This window comes from Tamandua tetradactyla, chromosome 2, assembly GCF_023851605.1.
Source record: "Tamandua tetradactyla isolate mTamTet1 chromosome 2, mTamTet1.pri, whole genome shotgun sequence".
Taxonomy (NCBI): domain Eukaryota; kingdom Metazoa; phylum Chordata; class Mammalia; order Pilosa; family Myrmecophagidae; genus Tamandua; species Tamandua tetradactyla.
The window spans coordinates 199,045,439-199,073,166 of NC_135328.1; the positions used below are offsets into that span (position 1 = coordinate 199,045,439).

At 39.0% G+C, this 27,728-nt stretch overlaps 1 protein-coding gene across 2 annotated transcripts in view; it reads right to left on the reverse strand.

Moving 5' to 3' along the window:
- Positions 1-27,728, reverse strand: part of WDTC1 (WD and tetratricopeptide repeats 1) — a 123,526-nt gene that overhangs the window by 95,370 nt on the left and 428 nt on the right. The window lies entirely within an intron of this gene.

The window sequence follows — 27,728 nt, forward strand, 5'->3', positions numbered from 1 at the left end:
TTACTCCATTTCTTTTACTGATCTCCTGGTCGTCCTCTAAAGCCCTATTTAGCTAGACTAAGTAATTAGCCAATTTTACTCTCCAAACTTGGATGTGAATTTTAAAGATGAGTGGATCCTAATTTTCCTCCTTTCTCTGCACCTTAAGTTCTCTGTTCAGTGCTGCCAAAGAAAGCAAATTCTCTTTCTCACAGGGCAACATTTCATTGTGCAAACTAATCTGATGATTAGACAGTTCTTCCTTTTAATAAAGTTCTTATATCCATTTATTTGTCCCAACTCTGTTCTCTGTGGCAACATAGATATGTGTATTCAATGAGATGATATTTGGTTAACTGCAGATAGTGAATGCAGCTCACATGTCCCCATTGAGTCTTCTCTTTCCTAAACTAAATGTCTCCATTTCCTTCCAATGAAGCCAAAAGGCATCTCTTGTTCAAGAGATGTCAACAATCCATCAAGGAATCGTATAGTATTTCCAAAAGAGGAATTCCCAGTATCTCTACACAATGATGGCCCCACTGGAATAGCTAGCAGATTAGTTGATACTTTTCAGTTAGAAGTAATACGTAACCTGACTGGTAGCGGCTTAAATACATGAGATTGAGTTTTCTCACATGACAAGTCCTGAGGTGGGCAGTTAATATTAAATTAATTCAGCTGTTCAACTTTTTTTTTTCTGCTCCAGCATCCTTCATTTTTCACCGCAGCTATAAAATGGCCAGTGCAACACCAAGTGTGAGGCCATAAGCCACAGAAGCCATAAACTCCTAGATAAGGCTAAAAGCCCCCCTTACCCAGCCCCCCAGCCCCCACCCCCAGTGGAAGTGCACCTTAAAGCAGACATGCACATTCTTAAGCATGATACTGTCTGTACTAGGACCACTCCTGTTAAATATCAGTAACTTCAAAAAGACAACCTGCAAATCCCAATCTGGTTCTATGCCTTCCTTGCCCTGCCCTATATAAGCCCCTGCAACCCTCTGGGCAGTGCGGAGTGCTACCCTGAATGTCCTGCAGCCGTCAGGGTCTAGCTTCCCCAGTTGGTAAATACCCTCATAAACCATTACTATTTTGCTGTATAGAGTGGCTTGCTTGCTTAATTTTTTGGTCTTCAGTGCCCTTCTAATGTCAGCAGAGCCTATTTTGTAAGTTCACAGCCAGACACCAAGCATTAAACCTACTTCAAGACAAGAAGAATGGGGGAAAGTGAGTGATGATCAATTGTCTTTTGTCAAGAAAGCAAAACTTTTTTAGATGGCCCCAACAGATTTCTGCCTATGTCCCACTGGTCAGAACTATGTCTTATAACAACCTCTACCTATGAGGTAAGTTTAAGCAAGTCTGGAAAGTGATTATTTAGCATTTCCAGTCTACAAGGCAAGAGGAAGCAAGGGAAAAGAGATTCCAACCAGGAGTCTCTGCCATAAAACCTTTCAAAGTGTTAGTTTAGGGCAGAACTCAGAGGCTAGGGTCTAAATTCAGTTCTGTAAGTCCCGGCTCTCAATGGTGCCAGGTTTCCCAGTATCAGTTGAAAATAGGGGGATCTCTACATGGGACATGACTCCCAGGGGTGTGGACCTTCCTGGCAACGTGGGACAGAGATCTTGGAATGAACGGAGACTCAGCATCAAGGAATTGAGAAAAACCCTAGAATGAGCTGAGACTTAGCATCAAGGGATTGAGAAAACCTTCTCGACCAAAAGGGGGAAGAGGGAAATGAGACTAAGTGTCAATGGCTGAGAGATTCCAAACAGAGTCGAGAGGTTATCCTGGAGGTTATTCTTATGCATCAAGTAGATATCATCTTGTTATTCAAGGTGTAAGGGAGAGGCTGGAGGGAATTGCCTGAAAATGTAGAGCTGTGTTCCAGTAGCCATGTTTCTTGAGGATGATTGAATAATGATACAGCTGTCACAATGTGACTGTGTGATTGTGAAAACCTTGTGTCTGATGCTCCTTTTATCTACCTTGTCAACAAAGGAGTAGAACATATGAAATAAAAATAAATAGGGGGAACAAATGCTAAAATAAATTTAGTTTAAATGCTAGTGATCAATGAAAGCAAGGGGTAAGGGGTATGGTAGGTATAATGTTTTCTTTTTCTTTGCTGTGTTCATTTTATTTCTTTTTCTATTGTCTTTTTATTTCTTTTTCTGAATTAATGCAAATGTTCTAAGAAATGATGAATATGCAACTAAGTGATGATATTGTGAATTACTGATTATGTGTGTTGTTTTATTTTGTTTCTTTATTTTTTAAATTAATAAATAAATTTTAAAAAAAGAAAATAGGGGGAATGATTTCTGCTAATCAGACTCACAAAGGACAAACGAAATAATCAGAATTCCAGTGTTTTAAGGGTGTTCTAGTTTGCTAGCTGCTGGAATGCAATATACCAGAAATGGAATGGCTTTTAAAAGGGGTGATTTAATGAGTTGCTAGTTTACAGTTCTAAGGCCAAGAAAACGTCCCAATTAAAACAAGTCTACAGAAATGTCCAATCAAAGGCATCCAGGGAAAGACACCTTGGTTCAAGAAGGCCGATGAAGTTTAGGGTTTCTCTCTCAAGTGAGAAGGCACATGGCAAACACAGTCAGGGCTTCTCTCTCTCGGCTGGAAGGGCACATGGTGAATACGGCATCACGTACTAGCTTACTCTCCTGGCTTCTGGTTTCATGAAGCTCCCCGGGAGGCGTTTTCCTTCTTCATCTCCAATGGACTCTCTGCTTTTTGGTGCTGCAGCATTCTCTGCTCTCTCTGAATCTCTCTGAATCTCTCATTCTCCAAAATATTTCCTCTTTTATAGGACTTCAGAAACTAATCAAGACCCACTCAAATGGGTGGAGACATGTCATCCCCTAATCCAGTTTAACAACCATTCTTAACTAAATCACATCAACCAGGGAGATGATCTCATTGCAGTTTCAAATATACAGCATTGAATAGGGATTATTTTACCTTTAAGAAATGAGATTTATATTAAAACATGGCTTTTCTTAGGGGGCATACTTCCTTTCAAACCAGCACAAAGGGGTAGTGAGGAGTAGTTATTACCCTTGCAGACAGCAGTCAAAGGTTCCTGCCTCAGGGAGCAGGTGGTGAAAGTGCAGTATGGTGCATCCAGTCCCTGGAAAACCAGGACTCTGCTACCTGCTGGACGAGCCAGTTACTTAGGCTCTTTACGCCTCTGTAAACAGGGTAAACCATATGCCACCATCTACCTGACAAGAATTATAAGAAGAAATTAGCAATGTGCGTGTGAGATGCATTGAAATTATGAAATCCAAATTTTAAAAACCTAACGAATCAGAAGACTGATGCTACCTGACTTCAACACGCGCCATAATAAAGCTGCAGTAATCAAGACAGTGTGGGATTGAAGAAAGAACAAATAGGTCAATGTAATTGAACAGAGAGCCCAGAAATAGACCCACACAAATGCAGTCAACAGAGCTTTGACAAAAGAGGATAGACAACTCAATGATAAAGATAATATTTTCAACAAATGGTGCTGAAATAACTGGACAGTCACGTGCAAAAAAAAAAAAGTATAGACACTGACCTTTCTTTCATCTTTCACAAAAAATTAACTCAAAATGAATCATAGACCCCTTCCAACATGAAAAAGTTAGAATGGGCGTAGCCCGAATACCCCTAAAGAGTGGGAGAAAGATCAAAAGTGCTGGCGGATTATACAGAGAAGGTCGGGTTTAACAAATGCGTATGATTGCCGAATCATTATACTGATATTTCTTGTTGTCTCCAGGATCTTAGAGTAACTAGAAGTAAAAACCTAAAATTGTGGAATTGTAACCCATACCAAATTCTGAAATCTGTTCTACAACTAATCATTGCAATGTGCTTTGAAATTTATTGCTTTTTTGCATTTATTTTTCACAAAAAAGAAAAAAATGTGGTGATAAAATTTTTTAAAGTAAAGAGAGAGAGAAAAAAAAGAATCATAGACCTAAATGTAAAATGCAAAACTATAAAATTTCTACCAAGATTACATAGGAGAAAATCTAGGTGATTTTCGGTTTGGCAATGAATTTTTATATAAAACCAAAGCACAATCCATGAAAGAAAAACTTGTTAAGCTGGGCTTCATTAAAATGAAAAACTGCTCTGTGGAGGACACTATTAAAAGAATGAAAAGACAAGTAACAGGCAGGGAGAAAATATTTGAGAAACACATATTTGATAAAGGATTCTTATCCATATATGAAAATTGAATAATAAGAAACCAACAGCCCAATTTAAAAATGGGCAAAAAACCTGAACAAACATCTCATCAAAGTAAACTAATGGTAAATAAGCATATGAAAAGATGCTCAGCATATGTCCTTCAGGAATTCAAACAACAATGAGATACCACTAAGCACCTATTAGAATGGTTAAAAACAAAACAAAACTGGTAACACCAAATGTTGATGAAGATGTGGAGCAACAGGAACTCTCATTTTTGCTGGTGGGAAAGCAAAATGGCACAATCACTTTGAAAGACAATTTGGCAGTTTCTTATAAAGCTAAACATAGTCTTGTCATATGACCCAACAATCATTCCTCTTGGTACTTACTCAAATTGAAAATGCATGTCCATGCAAAAACCTCATGACAAGGTCTATAGCAGCTTTATTCATAATTGCCCCAAACTGGAAGTAACCAAGACGTCCTTTGAAAGCGGAATGGACTAGGGTAACTTTCCAAAACCTATAACCAGATAAGTCCTGAAATGCAGAGAGGCCAGCCTTTCCAGAAAATCAACTATCCCATATTATCAACCGTCCCTTACAACATGAAAAAGTTAGAATGGGCATAGCCCAAACACCCCTTTAGATTGGGAGAAAAATCAAAGATGCAAAGATGAGGGTGGAGTTGTACAGAGAAGGTTGGGTTTAACAAATGAATATGCGTGCTGAATCATTACGCCGATATTTCTGTTAACTTTCAGTATCTTAGAGCAGCTAGAAATAAAAACCTAAAATTGTGGAATTGTAACACCCCCCCCAAAAAAAAGCGGAATGGATAAACAAATTGTGGTACATCCTATACAGTGGAGTATTTTTGGCAATAAAAGCAAATGAGCTATCAAGTCACAAAAAGACATTGAGGAAACTTAAATGCATATTGCTTAGTGAAAGAAGCCACTATGAAAGGCTACAAACAGTGTGATTCCAATTACATGACATTCTGGAAAAGGCAAAACTTTGGTGACAACAGATAAGTGGTTACTGGGGGTTGTGGGGTGGGGGGATGAATATGTGGAGCACAAGGGATTTTTAGGGCAGATGAACTATATCGTATGATACTGTAATGGTGGATATGTGACAATAACCATTTGTCAAAACTGGTAGTACTGTACAATGTAAAGAGTGAAACCTAATGTAAACAATGGACTTTAGTTAATAACAATCTACCAATATTGGTTCATCAATCGTAACAAATTTACCACAATAATGCAAGATATTAAGGGAACATGCATGATGGACAGGGCATATAGAAATTCTCTGTACTAGCTGTTCAATTTTCTGTAAATCTAAAACTGCTCTAATTTAGTCTATTAACTAAAAAAGAAAAAAGAGTCGGTTTTTGCTTTCTTGGCAAACTTTTCTTTTTCCTTTTTTTTAATTGCATTTTGATACTGACAAAGATGGAGAAGGGTGGGAAATGTACTGCTAAAATTAAAAGGCGAGCCACAAAGGAGAATATATTCCAACACATTTAAGTGAAAAGGGCTCATTTTCAGAAAATATGAAGTACCCCACAAATCAATAAGAAAAAGTCAGGCGATCCAAGAGAAAAATGGGCAAGATCCAAGAGAAAAATAGGCAAGATGTTTGAACAGGCACATTATTGAAAGAGGAAATTCATATGGCCATTAACTTATGAAAACTTGACCAACTCAATCATCAAGGAAATGCAAATTTCCCCATGAGATCTCATCGCTAACCTACCAGAATGGTTAAAATTAAAAAGACTGACCCTACCAAGTTTTGGTGAAGATATAAAGCAATTGGAATTCTTATTCACTGCTGGTGGGAGTGTAAAATAGTACAACCACTTTAAAAACCATTTGATAGTATCAAGAGAAGTTAAACATATGCATATTCTTCATTCTAGGTAGAAAGGCAAGCATGCTATGTTCAAATGTATTCCAACAGATATGCACAACAATATTCATAACAGCCTTATTTGTAATGACCAAACAATGAAAACAACCCAAGTGGTTATCAGCAGTAAATGGATAAATAAATGAGTAAATAAATACGGTATGTTCAATGGAATACTATCTAGCAAGTAGAAGGAGAAAACTACTGCTTACATGCAACCTGGATAAATCTCACAAACATAATACTAGTAAGTAGCCAAGAATACTGTATGATGCCATTTAAAACTTAGCCAGTTTGACACATTCAGATCTAGCTGATTTATTTCTATTTTTTTTTTGTATGTTGTATGGTGGGGTCACATTGTTATTCTTTTGCCATGTCCATTCTTTTTCCATGTCATTCAGTATCCGGTTATCGCAGCACCATTTATTGAATATTTTGTTTGTTGGTTTTTGTTGGTTTCTTTATTTGTTGTTTGGGAAGTGCATGGGCCAGGAATCAAACCCCAGTCTCCCACATGGCAGGCAAGAACTCTATCACTGAACTACCCTCGCACCTGTAACTGATATAATTTAATAGCTGTATAGTCTGCCACTGAGTGAAGATACCAAAATGCTGTTTAACCATTCCTATGCTAATGTGCTGGTTTGAAAGGAAGTATGCCCCCTAGAAAAGTCACGTTTTAATCAAAATCCCATTTCATAAAGGTAGAATAATCCCTATTCAGTACTGTATGTTTGAAACTGTAATCAGATCATCTCCCTGGATGATGTGATTTAGCCAAGAGTGGTTGTTAAACCGGATTAGTGACGACATGTCTCCACCCATTTGAGTGGGTCTTGACTGGTTTATTGGAGTCCTATAAAAGAGGAAACATTTTGGAGAAAGAAACAAATTAGAGAGAGCAGAGCAGAACAGCATAGCCATGAGAAGCGGGATCCACCAGTCAGCGACCTTTGGAGATGAAGAAGGAAAACGCCTCCCGGGGAGCTTCATGAAACAGGAAGCCAGGAGAGAAAGCTAGCAGGTGATGCCGTGTTTGCTAGTGCCCTTCCAGATGAGAAAGGAACCCTGACTGTGTTCACCATGTGCCTTCTCACTTCAGAGAGAAACCTTGAACTTCATCGGCCTTCTTGAACCAAGATATCTTTACCTGGATGCCTTAGGCTGGACATTTCTATTGACTTGTTTTAATTGGGACATTTTATTGGCCTCGAAATTGTAAACTAGCAACTCATTAAATTCCCCTTTTTTAAAAGCCATCCCATCTCTGGTATACTGTATTCTGGCAGCTAGCAAAGTAGAACAATTAACAAACCTTTAGAGTATTTCCAAAGGATTTTGCCATTAAAAAAAAAATGCTGCAATGGGATTGATTTCATGCAACTTTCCAAACCAAACAACTCCTTGTAAGACATATTAAGTAGTTACATATTAGATAAATAAATAGATAAATCCCTCGTTGCTGGGAAGTAGCATATGACATCATATGATACTTGACTTCAGAATTTCAGCTGATGGTCACTGCCACTTCAGGCTATGCCAGATGGCCAATGTCAGGATTGTTGCAGCAGCTTCCACCACTTGCTATTTTTACTTTGCAAAATATCTCAATAGAGATAGGTTCAGTGAGGAGAGTAAAATATTTTAAGTTTCCACTTGAGGATATTAGCTGCTTTAGCCTGAAGGCATACCAATATACATTTTGGCACTTAAATAAGAAGCGGTCTGTAGAAACTTGAGGTAACTAGTAAAACATTTTCCATTCGTTTAGGTGACGTTTTAGCATTTCTTACAGATTGGCTTCCCAGCTGTCCTGGCTCTAGGAGAGGGCAAGGCATGATGAGGGATGGAGAAAAGGTCTGTTTAGCTGAGACTTGGTGAAGAGGAGGAAGAGATTGGCCAAGCCAACTCTCTATCCCAGGTGGGGTCACATCCCACCACCTTCCTGTCTTCCTGCCCCTATATAATCACACTGCTGGGCTCTCTCACCACACTTTCCTTTGGCATTATCCAGCTGCCAACAGATGAATGGAGTAGGGGCCAGAAGGCCTTCCAGGAGGAAGCACAGCATAAGCAAAGGCCTGGCAGTAAGACAGAGGTTGGCAGACTGGCCCTAATGAGGAAACCATCCTGGCCACAGCTGAGTTTCCACAGGGTATAAGTTTGGATAGGTGAGGTGAGGCTGAACAGAAAGAAGTGGAAAGCCCATCTGGGAACTTCATGGTCTATATCCCCACAGGCGCTGGGAACTCTGAAAGTTCTTGACTGGGGGAGATATATTCAGTCATCAGAGATTCACTGAACATTCATGAAGCATTAAGCATGCTGGCATCAGGCTCACAAAGGCAAATGGCACAGTTCTAGACTCTTACATTATAGCAAAAATGATAAATTCATGTTCAAAGCAATAAATCCAGTAAGTTTTGTAGAAGTTTATGCAGAATTTGCCCTAAGAAAGGAATGACACATTATTTTGCAGGGAGAGAGCCAGGGAAGGCTTCAAGGAGAGGCTGGAGTTTGACAGGCAGAGAAGTTGTGGGATAACATAAAATTACAGCTGAAAGCTGAACTTCAAGAAGTAGCTACCTCCTAGGAGAGGAAGAATTTGGCTCTAGGATAGGAGAGGGAAGGAGGGAAGAAGATTTTACTTTTCCTTCTATGCCTTTTAGCACTTTTGAACTTTGCACGTACAGTAGTAACTTGCCCAAGGTCCTGGGGGAAGATCTGGGTAGCTCCAATCCCATTCTCCAACCCCATTCCCATTCCACTAGACCACCTTCCACACGGGGATTCCAGGCATTGTCTTTGAAAGGGAGAAGAGAAATACACGCGATTCAGTGGCACACTGAAGGGTGAAGGAGACAGAACTCAGACAAGATTCTTTGTTTGAATCCTAGATCCCTGAAAGAGGGTAATGCCGATGACCAAAACAGGAATGTTATGAAATTCTATCAGTTTGGGGAGGAAGACAATGAGCTTGTTTTTGAAGAGTGAGTTAGAAATTAGAAATCAGAAACATTTAAACAGAGATAGCCTGTAAATCAATCCCTGAGACCCTTTCAGGGGGCTTGCAAATTCAAAACTATTTTCATAATGAAACTAAAAGGTTATTTGCCTTTTTCCACTGTTATTCCCTAGTCAGTGTATAGTGGAGTTCTCCAGATGCTGCAAGATGCATGATGATGAGCCGGTCTGACAGTTAATGGCACATGTGCTTATGCATTCCTGTGATTTAAACATTTCTCAGCTTCGAGTTCTAATACAGTAGTCGTCAGTGGATATAACCCACATAAACCAAAGTTTCTTTGGGTTCTTACTTTTCAAGGTTGTAAAGAAGTCCTGAGACCTTTGTTTGAGAGTCTCTGCTGCTTCGTGGCTTTTATTTAAATTTGTTTACAAAGACTCACAGAGGGAAATCCATTTTAACCAAGACCAGAAATCCTCAAAACACTCAGATGTGTAATCAAACCAGATTCACAAGCCAGTATTTGGAATGTACCCAGTATCTTCTATTTCATTAAGAAAATGTAAATGCTGGTAACGGTTTACCAAATTGATTTCATAACTCACTAAGGATAACGACCTGCAGCTTGAAGAGCACTGCTCTAGAGTCTAGAAATAGGGAAGAAATGGGGAAGGAAGCTGGAGCGTTAGTTGGAGTCGCTCTGCAGTCCGTGTGTCCTGAACGAGAGAAGATATTGTTCTTTGAGCTTCTACTTCTAGCTCTTCAACTGTGTAACATTTGGATGTAGCAAAGAGGTTATTGTGAGGCTCAAATAAGAAAAATGCAGGTGAACCTGTTGCGGTAAACTGTAAAATACTACAGAGATAGAAGGATTTGCTGATAGAAGAAGCTGGTGGAAAAGCAGAAAGATCATTGGACTAAGAATTAGAAAATTTAGATTTAAATCCCAGCTCCACCCCTTACTAACTCTGTAACTTGAGTATTACTAATAATAACTAATATTTACTGAGTGCTTACTATATCCCAGGTATGGTGCTAAGCACTATACCTGTTTATCTCATTTAAACCTTACCAGATTTTATTCTGCGGCCACTACATGTATTGTCCCATATCTAGAAACTGAGGCTCAGAGAGCTTAGATGATTTATGTTTACTTAGCATAGCAGCCTTTTTCCTTCTGTTTGTCTATCCAGCAGATTATCCCCTTTCTTCTTTGAAGAGCATCCTGTTTCCCTCAGGAACCATCCTTCTCACATATCCAGTCCTTGTGGTTCAGAGACTTCACCTGGTAAACTCAGGGATGCCCACAAACTGGGCTGGCCAAGCAGCAGAGGCCTTTCTATTGGTCACAGTGATTGGTTGAGGGATGGGCATCTGACTCAAGTAGGACCAATCAGAGGTAATGCATGGACTTCTACAATAATGGCAAGGAAGTGTTTCTTTCTGCTGGACTGGTAACTGGGACCCTGGAGCTGCAGTAGCCACCTCGCTACTACTGAGTGAGAGATCATCTGAGGATAGGTCAACACAACAAAGCAGAGCTGAGATGTGGAGAGAAGGAGAGGGAGAGAGGGAGGGGGAGGGGGAGAAAGAAGATATATATGTATCATATATATATGAGGGAGAGAATGATACACTTTGAATTTGAATTTCTGGCTCCAGCTGTGCCTAAAGACAGATACCCATGAACTTTTCAGTTATAAGAGCCAACGCATTCCCTTTTATGCTTAAGCCAGCTGATTTCATTTACTTATATAACAAACATTTATATAGCACCTATTATGTGCTAGGCACTTTACAAATTTAAATTTACTCTCTATGACAACCGTGTGAAGGGAGGTAATGTAATTATCCTCATTTTACAGACAAGGAAACCAAGACACAGGGAAGCTAAGACACTTTCCCAAGATCACACAGCTAGTAAGTGGTAGAACTGAGATTTGAGCTCGCCCCAGATTCTGCATGCTAAATCCTTTTTCAGCATTTCTCAAACTCTTGCTTCCATTCTGGTCATATTACCATCCATCATTATTATTTTTGCCACATCTGCACACCTCCTGTACTATTATTTATTTAATAATTTTCCTGAAATCAATCTACTTTTTTCATTTGTCCCAAGCTATAATATCAGAGATATCATGAGTTTCATGTCTTAGTCATATTTTTTTTGCACTGAAGAAGTATGTTAACTATTAACATGCCAAATATTTATCCATTTAGCCTAAAACCATTACAGACATTACTACCCTCCTGCATTCCTCCTACTCCCCTCCCTGTCACCTCACTGACGCTTAGTTTCTTCTTCATTGGTAAATCAGGACTGCTCATACATCCCTCACAGGATTTTTGTATGAAACAAATGACTGAGGCACTGCTTTATCGATTATACAGCACTAAACAGGCATGCTGGCTCTTATGATAACAGACTCCTCAACGGCAAAGATGAAGCTTTTGGTCTTGACCTCTTAAGGCTCACCCTAACCAGTCTCCTTCTTGTGGCTACACTCCAGCTTTACAAGCCTCCTTTCATGTCTTCAGATGGGCTCAGTCTTCTTCCACTGGGGGAACTTAACTTACACATTCTCTCACACTGAAATACTCTTCCCTGGTGTGGCAGATGGTATGGTGAAACAATGCCCCTAGCAATATTTCTGATCCCACGTGATTTTCCAGAATCTCGCCATGCTTCCCACCAATGACAGAGTCTACTTTCTCACCCCTTGAAATTAGGTGGGGCATTTTAACTGCCTCAACAAGTAAGAGTATGGCAGAATTGATGCTGAGTGACTTCTGGAGTTGGGTCCTAAAAGGTAACAGTTTCTGCCTAGCTCTCTTTCTTGGGATGTTTGCCCTGGGAACCTAGCCACCATGCTGTGAGGAAGCACAATTGGCCCTCATGGAGAGACCATGGACTATAGGGGAGACTGCAAGAAGAGACCCATATGGAGGGAAGCTGAGGCCCCTGGCCATCAGCCTGTGTCATCTGTCACATATGTGAGCATGCCTTCAGATGACACCAGGTCTCAGATTTTAAGTCTTCCAGTTGAGGCCCCAGACACTGTGATGCAAAAACAAGCTGCCCTCTTGGTGCCCTGTCCGAACTCCTGACCCACAAAAATTGTGATCATAATTGTTTCAGTCTGCTAAGCTGCCAAAATGCAATATAACAGTAATAGGCTGGCTTTTATGAGTGGGAATTTATTCATTTACAAGTTTACAGTGCTGAGGCTGTGAAAATGTCCAAATCAAAGTATCATCAAGACAATACCTTCTTCCTGAAGACAGGCCGCTGGGGATCCTGGATTCCTCTGTCAGATGGCAAGGCACATGGCGGCGTCCACTCCTCTCTCCCTTCTCTGCCGGGTCTTGTTGCTTCCAGCTTCTGGCTTCTGGCTTCAGTGGTTTACTCTCTGTTTCTGGGTCCTTCTCTCTATGCTTATGTATGAATTTCATTCTCTTATAAAGGATTCCAGTAAGAGGATTAAGATCCACCCTGAATGAGGTAGGTCATAGCTTAAATTCTACTTATAATGGATCCACACCCGCAGGAATAGATTGGCTTTATGAACAGGATTTTCTGGAGTACATACAAGATTCAAACGATCATAATAATAAATAGTTGTTCTACCCAAGAAGTCTGGGAGGATTTGATATACAGCCATAACTCCTGCTTATCCTTCAGCTCTCAGCTGAATGCCTCTTCTTCGGGAATGTCTCCCGTGAACCAGACTAGGTTAGTTGCCTTATCAAAATTCCCCAAAGCAGAAAGATCAAAGATGACGGTGGAGTTATACAGAAAAGGTCAAGTTTAACAAATGAGTATGAGTCCAAATCATCATATTGATATTTCTTTTAGTCTCCACCTTAGAGCAGTTAGAAGTAAAAACCTAAAATCGTGGTATCTGTTCTACAATTGTTGTGATGTACTTCGAAATATATTGCTTTTTTGTATATATGTTATTTTTCCCGAAAAAAAAAGAGAGAAGGAAGAGTATAATAGAGAAGATAGGATTTAACAAATGAGTATGACTGCTGAGTCATTATGTTGATGTTTCTTTTGGTCTCCAGTGTCTTGGAGTAGCTAGAAGTAAAAACAAAAAATCGTGGAACTGTAACCCATACCAAACTTTAAAATCTATTCTATCACTACTTGTTAAATGCACTTGGAAATTTATTGCTTTTTTGTATATGTATTATATTTCACAATTTAAAAAGTTAAAAAATAATTATGAGGCAAATATTATCTTATCAGTATCCACACACAAGACAAAAATCTCCCATAGCATTTTCTATTTTCTCTTTTTAACATTCACAATACCCATCATGGTTTTTTCACTATTTGTTTTTGCCATACTGTGAATCCCAACGAAGGGAGGGGCCATGATTGCCTCCCTAATCTCCAGCTCTAGCCTGGAGGACAACTGCACAGAGTGTTCTCAGTAAATACTTATTGAGTGAATGGATGGATACTTTCTCCCACTGTGCCTGACACAAGTTATAGGCATGTAGCAAAAGTTGTGCCCACTCTGGAAGGTTGGGGAATTCCTTTTGGCAATGTTCCTTAGTTGCTACAAAAATCCTTTACTACTGCCATAAAGAGATGTCCATGATATATTGATCAGTGACAAAAAATAGGTTTCAATTAAGTGTACAGGTATCCACTTCCGTGTGGAATGAGGAAAGAGGCGAACAATGCCACACCTAATTAACAATGAGAAAAAAGCCAATCTACAGAGTCATCATTTTTCTTAAGCCCACCAAAAACCTGATATTCAAAGACTATTCAAAGGAGAGGTGGGAAACAAATTATGTCACTTCTGTCGTGGCAAAGGAGAAGGAGGTGGCTCACACAGAAGCTGGTAAGAAGATTTACAAATTTTAAGAAATTTGTGAAGACCATGTGCGGGCTAGCACATCGTTTTGTACTAGATCAGGCGCAGGGTACCAGCCCAAGTGCATGTACCTTACAATGGCACTCAGAAGAGAGACTGGAGGCGGGCCAGGAGACCAGGGGCCCAGGCATGCATGGAGGAGGGATGGAGGTGGCATAAGCATAGAATCCCACACACTCTTCCAGACCCTTCTTTTGTCTTTAACAAAGCAAAAGCCCTAAATCACTGGCGTAGGGGAAGCAAATTCTGTCTTGCCCATGTCGCAGTCAAGAGCGTGCCTCTGGGGGGTGGGGCAGAAAACAGCCCCCATGACCCAACCAGAGATCCGCTGCGGCCTGGGGATGGGTAGAAGCGAAAATCCTTCCCCTTTGGAGGAAAGGTACGAAATCTCTGCACAGAAGTCTGCTAAAGCTAGGGATGGGGCAGGAAACTCCGGCCCCAAACCAGCGAAAAATACAAGGCGGGATTTGGCCGCGGCTAGGAGGAGCGGCAGGAATGCGGAGAAGGTCCCGCCCTGAGGCCCAGATGCTCAGCGCCTGCCGGGGACAGAGGCCGGGCCAGGACTACAGAGAAACCCAGCCCCTTCCTACACGGGAGGAACACAGCAGGAAGCCACTTGCGACCAACAGTCAACCGCAGGAGAGGGGCCAGAGCCTGAGGAAAGACTCCTTAGGGTTCTGGGGTGGCTGAAAGCTGAGGAAACAATAAACAAAAGCTGATAAAGTTCATTACCAGCAGATCTACGATGAGAAAAGGAAGAGGAAGCCCTTGGGGCAGAAGGAGAGAACTTGGACCTACAGAACTGGAAATGGTATAAAAATAAGGTAAATATAAAAGACGTTTTTCTAATGTTTAATCTCTTTAAGAGCAAATTGACTGCTTAAAGCAAAAGTAGTTAACAGTGTACTGAGGAGTTTATAACATATTTGAAAGTAAACTGCATGGCAATAGTAGCAAAAAAGCTGGTAGGAAGGAACTGGAGGCACACTGTTGTAAGGATTTTATAGTATATGGGAAATGGTGTAATATTATTTGAAGGTAGGCTGTGATAAATTAAATATGTATATTATAAACCCTGGCGTAGTTTAAAAAGAGGTACAACTAATAAGCCAATAATGGAGATAAATGAAATCATAAAAAGTACTCAAAAGAGAAGAAGCAGGAAAAGAAAAGAATAGGAACAAAGAACAGATGGTACAAACAGAAAACAAGTAGCAAGACAGTACATTTAAATCCGACCATTAAAAAATTACATTAAGATTATCTAGACATCCCAATTGAAAGGTAGAAATTATCGGATTGTATTAAAAAAGCAAGACCCAACTATATGCTATCTATAATAAATCCATATTAAATATAAAGACATGGGTTAAAATTAAAAAAAAGAATAAGAAAAGTTAAAGGGCAGAAAAGAATACACCATGCAAACACTAACCAAAGTGAAGTAGCTATGCTAACACCAAACAGATTTCAGAACAAGGAGTATTATCAGGGATAAAGAGAGGTAATATGTAATGATAAAGTAGTTAATTTATCAAGAAAACCTAACAATCCTAAATACATTTGAATACCTAATAACGAAGTGTTTAAAATACATGATCCCAAAACTGATAGAACAGAAAGGAGAAATTATCGTCAGAGACTTCAACAAGCCTTTACAGTAATCGGTAGAACAATACTATCAAACAACTTAACCTAATTAACATGTATAGACCATTCTAACATTCCATCTACCAACAGCAAAATGTACATTCAATTTTAGTGATCATGGAGCATTCATCAGTATATACTATATCCTGGCCCATAAAAGAAATCTCAACAACTTTTTAAAAATTGAAAGCATTCAATAAATGTATATGGCCATAGCAAATGAAACTGGAAACCAGAAGATAAAAGATATCTGAAACATTCCCAAATATTTGGAAATTAAACAACGGACTTCTAATTAAACCATGGATAAAGAGGAAATCACAAAGAAAGTTAGAAAATATTTTTAATTGAATGACAATGAAACCAATGCATCAGAATTTGTGAGGGCGGTGCAATGGTGGCTCAGTGGTAGAATTCTCACGGGCCGTGATGGAGACCCGGGTTTAATTTCCAGAGCCTGCCCATGCCAAAAAAAAATTGTGTAAAATGGCTGAAGTAATGTTAACAGCTTCAACATTTGATAATAATATTGGTTCAACATTTGAAAATCAATCAGTGTGATTCACTATATCAACTAAGAAAAACCATATAATGATTGTAATAGATGCACTAAAGGCATCAACAGCCACTCCTGATGAAACAAAACAAAACAAAACAAAACAAAAAAACTCTCACCAAACTAAGAACAGAAGGGAATTTCCTTGACCTGCCTGACAAAGGACATCTACCAAAAACCTACAGCTATTTTCATACTTAATAGTGAAACACTGACTACTTCCCCTCCGTGATTGGAAACGAGATAAGGATTCTGCACTTTCCTATTCATTCTTGTTCTGGAGGGCTTAACCAGTGCAAAAAAGCAAGAAAAAGAAATAAAAGGCATATAGAATAGAAAGGAAAAAATTCAACTCCATTCACAGCTTACATGATTGTCTATTAGAAAAGCCCAAAGAACCTACTAGAACAAATAAATGAGTTTAATAAGTTTGCAGGACACAAAGTCAATATCCAGAAATCAATTATAGGGTGGTGTGACGGTGACTCAGTGGCAGAATTCTCGCCTGTCATGCCAGAGACCTGGGTTGTATTCCCGGTGCCTGCCCATGCCAAAGAAAAAAAACGTCAATTGTATTTCTCTATAGCCAAAATAAACAATTGAGAAGTTGAAAAAGTGTTTAAAAAGTACCATTTGCAATGTACTAAGAAATGATGAATATGCAACTATGTGATGTTATTAAGAATTACTGATTGTACATATAGAATGGAATGATTTCTAATTGTTTTGTTAATTCTTTTTTTACTTAATAAAAAAAAACTATAAAAAAAGTACCATTTGCAATGTCATAAACAATTTAGAAATAAATCTAACAAAATATTTTATGATGAAAAATTTAAAACAATCATGAGAGAAAAGAAAAAGATCTAAATAAATGAAATATACCATGCTTATGTATCAGAAGACTTAACATTGCTAAGATGTCAATTCTCCCCAAACTGATCAATAAATCCAAAGCAATTCCAACCAAAACCCCAGTGGGACTTTTTTTTTAACACAAAAATAAGCTGATTCTAAGATTTATATGAAAAGGCAAAGAAACCAGAATATGTAAAACACTGTTGTAAATGAATAAAAATGGAGAACTCACACTATTGATGTCAAGACTATACTCTAAAGCTACAGTGATCAAGACAGTGTAGTTTAATGAAAGGGTAGATATAGATCAATTGAACAGGATAGAGTCCAGAAAAAGATCCATACACATATAGTAAATTTATTTTCAACAAAGATGTAAAGGCAATTCTATGAAAAAAAGAGTCTTTTCAACAAATGGTGCTGGAAAAATTGAATATCCATATACCCAAACAAACAAACAAAACACCCTGTTCCCTACTTCACACTATATACAACTATACAAGAAGTAACTCAAAATGGATCAAAACAAAATGTAACACCTAAAACTATAAACTTCTGGCAGAAAATATGGTAGAAGATCTTTAGTCTTTCTTTTTTTTTTTTCACATGGGCAGGCACCGGAAATCGAATCCAGGTCCTTGGGCTTGGCAGGCAAGCATTCTTACCTGCTGAGCCACCGTGGCCCGCCCAGATCTTTAGTCTTTAGGACTTTGGGTTAAGCAAAGATATCTTAGATATGACAACAAAAACATGATCTATAAAGAAAAATATTGATAAACTGGATTTCATCAAAATTAACTGCTCTTCAAAATATGTGAAAGAAATGAACAGACAAGCCACCGATGGAGAAAATATCTGCTAATTACATATCTGATAAAGGACTTGTATCCGGCTTGTATAACGAAGCTATATAAGGACTACCAGAAGATCAAACTGGTATCTCTAGATGGCAGACACTGCTGGGCGCTGGAGATATAGACGTGTCTGAGACTGACACAGGTTCGCCCTCATGGGGTAGGGGAGGCTGGAGACAAAGATTAAATAAGAAAACACAACATAGCATGAACAATGACACATTAAGAAACGTGTGAGGGGTTCTAGAGATCCAGAAGATCCTGCCTAGCCTCATATTGAGCACCAGGCAAAAAGGGTCTACGCAGAAGTGATATCAAACCCAGGTCTCCCAGGGAGCTCTGCAATCTAAACACACATTAGTTTACTCGACTCACTCATGCCTTTTGTCACAAAACCTTCTACATCTTTGCTACTTAAAGCATGCTCTGGGGCTAGAAGCACCAGCATCAAAAAAGGAGTTTTAAGAAATGCAAAAAAGGAGTTTTAAAAGTTTTAAGAAAAGGCCCTACCCCAGACCTAATGAATCAGAATCTGCATTGCATTTTAGCTGCATCTCCAGGAAATCTGTAGGCATCTGAGTGGGTAAGATACATTCTTCTAACCTACCTTAACTGCAGGAACTGTGGGTTTTAGTACTCAGTGCCTTTGGCCTATTCGAATGTCAACTCAAATGGAGGGAGGATTTTTATCCATCTTATTTCTTTTATCCCCCAGTGCCTAGAATAGTGCCTAGCACATAGTAGGGTTCAATAAATATTTGTTGAATGGATAGTAAGCACTTGGTAATACACAGTATACTGACAATTAATGTTAATAATTTTAGAGCATATACTATATAATGGCCACTTTATGAGCACTTTACTAATTAAGCACTTTACCTGTGTTCTTTCATTTATCCTATGGGATCTTCTTATTATTGTCATTGTATAATAAGGAAATTGAGACTCTGAGAGGTAGAGCAATTTTCTTGAGTTCAAATAGCTTTCAAGTGGTGGATATGGTAAGAACTCAGGCTGAAAGCTAAAAAACATTTTATATTTAATCTCCACACCCTCCAGAGCTCACAAAGAAGATTCAGCACTGTCCCATAGAACTATCTGTGATAAGGTAAATGTTCTATATTTGCACCATCCAATTAGTATAGCTACCAGCTGTGATGTTCTTTTGAGCATTTGAAATGTGGTTTGTGTGACTAAGAACTGAATTTTGTAATTTATTTAGTTTTAATTAGTTTAAATTTAAATAGCCACACGTGGCTACCATATTGACAGCACAGATCTAGTTTAATCCTCTATCCTATGGACAGCAAGACTTGAGGTCCTAAAGGACTTGAGTAAGGTCACACCATGAGTGGATGGACTCTGTAGATTTCTGAAGAACATTCAAGCTTAGGTGGTCTGGACCTAGAAGCAGAAAGACCTGGGTCTCTGGTTCTGGCACAGCCACGAAACTGGGCAACTTGGTTACTTTGCATTTTCTTGCTTTAAAATCCCTTCTAATTCTTTCGGTTGAGAGGCTCTAGTTCCATGATTTGCGTGTCCCCCCACTCCTGCAGTGCCACCTGGTGGTGCACAGTGAACCCTACATGTTCAAATTCAGGTTGGAGACCCCTGTGAGTAACAGGTGACTTATCTTACAGTGAATTATTTAGCTGTCAGATCTCACTCCAGATCTCCCCTCCTCACAAAAGACGAGGGCAGCAATTCAGTGCCGACACCACTGGAAGATGTCCGAGGGCTTTTCTTGATCACCTGTCGCGATGACGCCCCCTCATCCCCTGTGTCCAAAGAACCAGGGCTTTGGGACAGTACTGTGGGTGGAGCTATACCTTAATTACATGTCAGAAGTGACCTGTACTTTAACTTATGTGTCCCTGTTTCTAGCCCGAGGTATGGCAGCTACCTTCTCTGAGAGGTCCCTAGTTTGATTTTTCTTTTTCTCTTTCTCTGGACACATCTCAACAGATGACCAAGGGAGGAGCCAGCCCAGGGCAGGTAGAAAGCCACACGCCCCTTAACATCAACCTGGGAACGGCGCCAGAAAGATTCCCAAGGCTCCTGCCCCCAAAAGTCTTAAGGGGCTCTGTGACTTGGACAAGTTATGCAATTTTTTTGAGCTCTTTTGTATAGTGGGGATAAAAATACCTAACTCCTGAGTACTTCTGAAAATTAGAATAACATATGCAGAGTACATAGGGCATAATAGGTGATCAATAAATGTTACAATCACGGTAATAATGAACACTATTTGCTGGTCACTGATATCTGAACTCTAGGGAATGGAGAAGAGCTGCGGGAGACATGATTCCAGCTGGCTTCCACGATGGTTGTAAAGAGCAGGCTAATGCACAGGAGCAAGAGCAGATAATTGGAGGCAGGGTATAATTAAATGCAACACGGGGGGTCATGGCCTATGAGTTGCCTCAGGAACACAGTGCCAAGAAAGGTGATAATAATCCTCATGTCTACCGAACACTTCACTGTTTATATTGTCCTTTAACATCTATAATTTCATTTATAACAACCTCAGGTAGATATTAATGTCATCATCTCCATTTTGCAGAGGGAACTGAGGCTCACACAAAGTGATATACCCACAGCTGCATCATGAGAAAGTGGCAGAAGGAACTTGAGCTAGGAGAATCCCAACTTCTACCTTCCTTTCACTCTTCAGAAGGATTTCTGGACAAGTCTGGACTTGAGATAGGTCTTGAATGGTAAGAGGCATTGGAGAAGCAGAGGCTACTCAAGCAGTGACACCATTCAGGCATGCAAAAGAAAGGGTAGGGAACTGGACAGTGGGGTGATTTTTTTAACTTTTTTATTAATTAAAAAAATTAACAAACAAAACATTAAGATATCATTCCATTCTACATATACAATCAGTAATTCTTAATATCATCACATAGTTGCATATTCATCATTTCTTAGAACATTTGCATCGATTTAGAAAAAGAAATAAAAAGACAACAGAAAAAGAAATAAAACGATAACAGAGAAAAATAAGATTATACATACCATACCCAGTGGGGTGATTTTATGCAGCAAGGGTTCCTAACCCAGCCTGACATGGAGGTCAGGAAGGGCTTCCTGGAGAAAGCAGCACCCAGGCTACGACCTGAATCAGGAATTGGCCAGTGCTCCCAGGCAGAAGAAATATGAACACGTTTGGGGAAATGAAAATGTTCAACCAAGCAGTTTGCTTGGTTGCCGTTTGTAAGAGACTCACCTTGAATTCAGAGACAAAAGTAGATTGAAAGTGAATAGATAGAAAAAAATATATACTATGCAAGTAGTTACCAAAAGAGAACTGGTGTAGCTATACTAACATCAGATAAAATAGACATTAATCAGACACTGTTAGGAGGGATAAAGAAGGTCTTTACATACTGATAAATGGGTCAATTCAACAAGAAGACATAAAAACTTTAAATATATATTCACCTAATGGCAGAACCCCAAATACATGAAACAAATATTGACAGATTTGAAGGGAGAAATAAATGGTTCTATATTAATAATAAGAGACTTCCATACACTGCTTTCAATAATGGATAAAACATCTAGACAGAAAATCAATAATGAAATATAAGACCTGAATGATACTTTAAGCTGACTAGACCTAACAGGCACTGTAAAACAGATCACTGAACAGCAGCAGAATATACATTCTTCTCTGGAGCACAAGGATCATCCTCCAGGATAGACCATATGTTAGGTCGCAAAAAAGTTTCGATGAAATTAAAAAAAAGTGGGGGGGGGGCGCGGGCAATGGTGGCACAGTGGCAGAGTTCTCGCCTGCCATGCTGGAGACCCACGTTTGATTCCCAGTGCCTGCCCACACATTAAAAAAAAAAGAAGAAGAAAGTCTCGATAAATTAAAAATATTGGAATTATACTATGTACCTTCTCTGAATAACAGCGGGAGAAATGGAAAATTCATAAATATGTGGAAATTAAACAACATACTCTTAACCAGTAGATCAAAGAAGAAATCACAAGGAAAATTAAGAAATATCTTGAGGTGGATGAAAATGAAAACACAACATAACAGAACTCACAGGATGCTGCATAGGTAATGTTGAGAGGGAAATTTATAGCTCTAAGTGTTTACATTAAAAAAGAAGATCTCAAATCAGAGAACTAACCTCATAACTAGAGTATAAAGAAAAAGAAAAGCAAACTAAACTAAACCTAGCAGAAGGAAGAAAACAACAAAGATTACAGTGGAGATAAATGAAACAGAAAATTAAAAAACAATCAAGTCAGGATTGTTAGGTGGTTAGAATATCCACCTTTTGTGCGGGAGACCCGGGTTTGATTCCCGGACCATGCACCCAAAAAAGAAAAAAAAATTAAGAAAACCAAAAGTTGCTTCTTTAAAAAGATCAATAAAATTGACATTTAGCTAGACTAACAAAGGAAAAAAGAGAAAACACAAATAGCTAAAATAAAAAAAAAATGAAATGGGGGTCAATAGTCCTGATCCTAAAGAAATTAAAAGGATTATGAGAGTATTATAAGAACAGCTGTATGCCACACTAAATTAGATAACCTGGATAAAATGGACAAATTCCTAGAAATGCACACACTATCTACACTGACTCAAAAAGAAACAGAATAACCTGTTTGGTCAGTTTATTTAAGCAACCTAATTACGTGGAACCTAAATTAGGGAATGAGATTTTGTTATCCTGTACAGGTTATTGTAATACCCTGATACATTCCAGAGTATTTGAGGCAGAACATTAAAAAAAACGTATTTGCAAAGTCCCTGGAGACACTGGAGAAAAAATGTAGAACCGCTAAACCTCCCCAACTGGGGAATTCCTGATATGCTCACAAGCATTAGGGATACCTATTTAATAGGTCAAGCCTGTAATCTTGAGGCTTACCTCGATGAAACTTCTTTCTACAACAGTGAAGCTGAGTATACTAGTAATTATGCCTAAGAGTCAACCTCGGATGACCTCTTTTGTTGCTCAGATGTGGTAATTCAAATTCAACAGTACCCTAAAAGAATTATACATATCCCAGATATGAAAGGGTGGGTCAACATAAAATCAATTAATATAATAATCCACATTAAAAGAATAAAGAGAAAAAAAACCCCACAGGATCATAGAAAACATTTAACAAAATCCAGTACCCCTTCTTGATAAAAGCAATCAGAAAATTAGGAATAGAAGGGAACGGACTCAAAATGATAAAGGGTATTTACAAAAAGCCCATAGCTAACATCATACTCAATGATGAAAGCCTGAAAGCTTTTCCTTTAAGATCAGGAACAAGACAAAGATGCCCACAGTGATGTCACCACTGTTATTCAAAATTGTATTGGAAGTTCTAGCCAAAGTAATTAGGTAAGAAAAATAAATAAAAGGCATCCAAATTAGAAAAGCAGTAAAACGATTCTTATTTACAGATGACATGCTTCTATATACAGAAAATCCTGAAAAATCCTTAACAAAGCTCCTGGAGCTAATAAATGAATTCAGCGAAGTGGTGGGGTACAAGATCAACACCCCAAATCAGTGGTGTTTCTATACACTCATCATGAACAATCTGAAGAGGAAATCAAGATAAAAGTTCCATTTACAATAGCAACTAAGAGAATCAATATTAGGAATAAATCTTTACAAGGATGTAAAGAAGTTATACAGAGAAGACTGTCGAACATTGATAAAAAAAAATCAAAGAAGGCCTAAATAAGTGGAAGTACATTCGGTGTTCATGGACTGGAAGACTAAATAATTTTTAAGATGTCAATTCTACCAGAGTGAGTTACAGTTTCAGTGAAATCCTAATCAAAATTCCAATGACCTTTGCAGAAATGGAAAAAACAATCATCAAATTTATATAGGGTAAGGGACTCCGAATAGCCAAAGCCGTTTTCAAAAAGAACAAAGCAGGAGGACTTATACTTTCCAATCTTAAAACTTATTACAAAGCCCCAGTGATCAAAACAGCACGATATTAGCACAAGGACAGACATATAGACCAATGGAATCGAACTGAGAGTTCAGAAACCAACCCTCACATTTATGGACAACTGGTTTTTGATACAGTGGCAAAGACTACTCAATTGGGAAAGAATAGTCTCTTCAACAAATGGTGCTGAGAAAACTGGATCTCCATTTGCGAAAGAATGAAGGTGGACCCCCTATCTCACACCATGTACAAAATAATTCAAAATGGATTGAAGACCTAAATATAAGAGCCAGAACTATAAAAATCCTAGAAGAAACCATAGGAAAGCACATTCAGGACTTTGCGTTAGGCAATGATTTCTTAGATTTTACACCCAGAGCACAAGTAACACAAGAAAAAATAGATAAATGGAACCTCATTAAAACTAAAACCTTTTGCACCTTAAAATACTTTACTTATGAAAGTAAAATGGCAGCCTACACAATGGGAGAAAATATTTGGAAACTACATATCCAGTAAGAGTTTAATATCCAAAATATATAAAGAAATCCTTCAACTTGAACAAAAAGATAAACAACCCAGTTAAAAAATGGACAAAAGACTCGAATAGACATTTCTCCAAAGAAGATATACAAATGGTCAGAAAGCACATGAAAAGATATTTTATATCATTAGCCATCAGGAAAATGCAAATCAAAACCACAAAATGCCATTTCACACACACTAGAATGGCTACTATTTGAAAAAGAGAAAATGAGTGTTGGAGAGGAAACATAAAAATCAGAAACTCATTTTTATTGGTAGAATGTAAAATGGTGCAAGGGAAGACAGTTTGGTCTTAAACTTAAAAAATTAAGTGTAGAATTATCATATGACCCATATATTTGCACACTGTTCTAGTTTGCTAGCTGCTGGAATGCAATATACCAGAAACGGAATGGCTTTTAACAAGGGGAATTTAATAAGTTGCAAGTTTACAGTTCTAAGGCCGAGAAAATGTCCCAGTTAAAACAGGTCTACAGAAATGTCCAATCTAAGGCATCCAGGGCAAGATACCTTGGTTCAAGAAGGCCGATGAAGTTCAGGGTTTCTCTTTCATCTGGAAAGGCACATGGTGAATACAGCATCATCCGCTAGCATCGTCTCCTGGCTTCCTGTTTCGTGAAGCTCCCCGGGAGGCATTTTCCTTCATCTCCAAAGGTCGCTGGCTGGGGGACTCTGCTTCTCATGGCTATGTCATTCTGCTCTCTCTGAATCTCTCATTCTCCTTTTATAGGACTTCAGAAACTAATCAAGACCCACTCAAATGGGTGGAGACATGTCATCCCCTAATCCAGTTTAACAACCATTCTTAACTAAATCACATCAACCAGGGAGATGATCTCATTACAGTTTCAAATATACAGTATTGAATAAAGATTATTCTACCTTTTAGAAATGGGATTTATATCAAAACATGGCTTTTCTTAGGGGGCATACTTCCTTTCAAACCAGCACACACACCAATGTTCACAGTGGCATTATTCACAATAGCCAAAAGACGGAAGCAGCCCAAGTGTCTACCAACCGATGAACAGATAAACAAAATGTGGTATATACAAGCAATGGAATATTATTCAGCCATAAAAAGGAATGAAGTTCTGACATATGCAAAAACATGGATGAACCTTGAAGATATCACATTGAGTGAAAAAGGTCAGACACAGAAGGATAAATATTGTATGAAGTCACTGATATAAAATATTTAGAATATACACATTCATGAGTCAGAATCTAGAATATAATTACCAGGGAATGGCATAAAAGTAGGAAATAGGAAATAAAGGCTAAAAATGTACAAAGTTTCTATTTGGGGTGATGAAAAAGTTTTGGTAAAAGATGGTGGTGATGGTAGCATAGCATTTTGAATGCAACTAACAGCAATATATTTGAATGTGATTAAAGGGGAAATGTTAGGTGTATATGTGGTACTAGAATAAAATGCTTTAAAAAATCCATAGGCCTGTACAACGCAGACAGTGAACCCTAAGTTAAACTGTGGACTATAGTTAATAGTACAATTATAAAAATGTGCTTTGATCAATTGCAACAAACACACCACACCAATGCAAGGTGTTATAATAGGGTGGTATATAGGAATCCTGTGTTTCATGCATGATTGTTTTGTAAACCTACAACTTGTCTAATTAAAAAAATGAAGACGAATAAGTACATTTTCAGACAACAGAAGCTGAAGAATTTGTCATCCACAGACCTACACTACAAGAAATACTAAAAGAATTTCTTCAGGGGAAGGAAAATTATGTAAGAGGCCATGTATTGGGATCACAGCCAGCCGACCATCCCTGGACTGCCTTCCTTGGGGCTGGTGTGTGAGAAAGAAATGAACTTCTGTTTTTATCAAGCGACTGTAGCTTGGGATCTCTTTGTACCACAGTTTAGAATGTACCTTATTAAAACCTCCAAATCTGTATGAGTTTGCAAGAAAGTGGGATTCTTAATAATTTATCTAATTAAAATGTTCAGGAAAAAACCCGACATTCTGGAAAAGGCAAAAATATAGAGACAGTAAGAAAGATCAGCAGTTGCCATGGCAGCGATGGGGGCGGAGGTTGAACAGGTGAGGGACAGGGAAGGAAAACTATTCTGGATGATACTGTGATGGTGGAAACATGACATTAACCATTTGTCAAAACCCATAGAACTGTGAAATGCACAGAGCGAATCCTAGTGTAAAATATGGACTTTAGTTAATAAGAATGTATCAATAATGGTTCATTAATTCTAACAACGTGCCGTGCTAATGCAAGATGGGGGAAACTGTGTGCAAGGGGGAAAGGGGGCTTATGGGAATTCACTGTACTTTCTGCTCGATTTTTCTATAAACCTGTGACTGTTCTAAAAAATAAAGTCTATTAAAATAAATGAGGCTTTGGCCAAATGGGGCAGGGCTAAATGGGGATGGTCCCTTAAGACCTTGGATCAACGCAATGGGATGTTGTTCCCCCAGGCAATCTAAGCTTTGGACCAATCACTCTGCATGTGGAGGCTGAATGGGCAAAGTGGAGGCAGGGAGACTGGTGGCTGAAGGGAGAGCAAAGGAGTGTCTTTGATGACCAGAGGGGTTTAGCAGCTGATGAGAAAGAGTTGGGGGTGGGGGCTTACTACTAGTGCGTGAAAGCAAAAATTTCCCCTTTTATTCAGTCAACACCTATTTATTAGGGACCTACTATGTGCTACTATTCCAGGCACTCGGGATACAGCAGTAAAAAAAAAAAACACCAACCCCCTTCCTTGCTCTCTTGGAGTGTCTGTTCTTTTGGGTGGAGATAGGCAATCAGCAAACAAGTAAAATGTCAAGGTGTGGCAGATTTTTCAAAGAAAAAGGAGGCAGAGTAGGAGGGTGGGGTGACAGGGGCTGCCGCTGGGATGAGGGTGATCAGGGACGGCTCCTCTGAATTTTGAGCAGAGACCTACATGAAGCAAAGCAGTGACCATGCGAATAGGGATGGCGGGGTGGGTGCAGAGATTTTCAGGATAGAAGGACTTTGAGGTGACAGATTTCCGCACTGTGGCCAGTCTAACGTTGGCAGCGGGTGAGGTCAGAAAGGGAGCTGGGGACCCCGCAAGGAATGTGGCTTTTCCCAGAAAACCATTTCCTCTTCCCTTGGAAGGTGAACTCCCTCCACGATCATGTTCAAGCTTGTAGGGTCTGCTAAAGACTTGAACTGGTTTTGCTCTCCTGGCTCTGTCACTTACTGGCTGCATAGCCTTGGGCACGTGGCTTTCCCCCTCCGAGCCTCAGTTTGCTCCACTAAAAAATGAGTATACTAATAGGCCACGCAGAGTTGCTGAGACCAGATGAAGTTATCACACAGTGCCTGACACAGGACAGACTCCTCAAGG